We start from the raw sequence: 1,463 nt of genomic DNA, 5'->3' as shown, positions 1-1,463 counted from the left end.
GTTTTGATTCTTTTGATGGGTGGACCCTTACAGAGTAAAGGAACATAAATAATCAAGGAACGGATACATTCGGACTCAAGGAGCTCAAAGTTAACGTGAGTCAGCACTTTCCAAGATTCACAAACATGCCTCACCAAACTCTATTTGCACAATATCTACTAAACTGTAGAGCAACTGAACAGAATTATGGGAGACAGGGTATGGTTGTAACACAACTATAACTGAGTTCTCCAACTTTTATACAAAGTACCCACATTTGTTCACTACAAATGGCACCAATTCAGTCCTCTACATGAATATCACAGACCTTGTGAGTTGATGTCAAATGCATTGTGTTCCCTTGTTACAACCTGCCCCAACAAAAGGACAAAAGAAGCAAAAATAGATGCCACACTATATGATATGCTTCAAAAACAGGTAGTGATATTAAAAGAACAATGTTTCTCTCTCACTGTAACTGTATGTGAATTTATCTAGCCTACAGAATAAACTTACTTACAATAATAAACAGTGTTGGTGAGTAGCTTGGTGGTAGCGTCGCTATTTTCTGAATCAAATAGCTTTTCAGTAACGAAACTCTTTTATTGACCGAGTAGCGCGGTAGCATCCACACACGCTAACGTTACATTTCCCCAAGAATTTTTGAATGATCCGTAAGTGACGCCACCGCCACACACGGCCCTGTATCTGCAGCCGTCAGAAGCGCTTCCTGTGACGGTGACATCACGTACCGATCCTCGAGCTGATGTCTGCAACTTTGCTGCAGGGGAGTTTACTTTCTATTGTGATAGTTATTGTAACACCTCTTGTGAGAAGGATCAGGGTCCACCTCTTACTCTAGTGAGGAGGAAACTTGTTTCCATTTCTTTCTCTCCCTCTCTCTCTCTCTCTCTTTCTCGTCCATTACCATGAATGTTTAGGTTGCAATGTTGCCAGAGCACTAATTCACATATAAACAATAAGAAATATATAAGTAATTAATAGTGTGATAATTAAGTTACTTTATTCAAACAACAATGGTTCTCTGTTTGTTGCATGAGGAAATACATTTAGCTGCAATGATATGGCAGTAAGTAGGAGAGTTTGTGTGTGTCTGATTTAGGTCTGCCTCGCACACACACACTGTTTGGAGGACCTGAGCTTGAGAATGATACATACTACCCCGCAAGGGGTGATATATGTATATATATATATATATATATATATATATATACGTGTGTGTGTGTGTGTAATGACCTAACTATAAAAAATTAAAAGTAGCTTAGATGTAACTAAGCTACTTTTGCCTTGTTGCTGTAGCTTAGCTTGCTACATTTCACTGGGGGGTAGCTTCTTTTTTTTTTTATTTTTTTATTTAACAGTCAGACATATACAAACCAACATAGTGCAGTAGTGAGCAATCTTGTAAATCCATAATTCCAGAAGTGACATAAAAGTGATTTAAGTGTTTGATCTAAGTGTAC

This window comes from Micropterus dolomieu, linkage group LG20 (genome assembly GCF_021292245.1).
Source record: "Micropterus dolomieu isolate WLL.071019.BEF.003 ecotype Adirondacks linkage group LG20, ASM2129224v1, whole genome shotgun sequence".
Taxonomy (NCBI): domain Eukaryota; kingdom Metazoa; phylum Chordata; class Actinopteri; order Centrarchiformes; family Centrarchidae; genus Micropterus; species Micropterus dolomieu.
The sequence above is the reverse complement of the archived record's forward strand: the minus strand, read 5'-3'. Positions refer to the sequence as shown.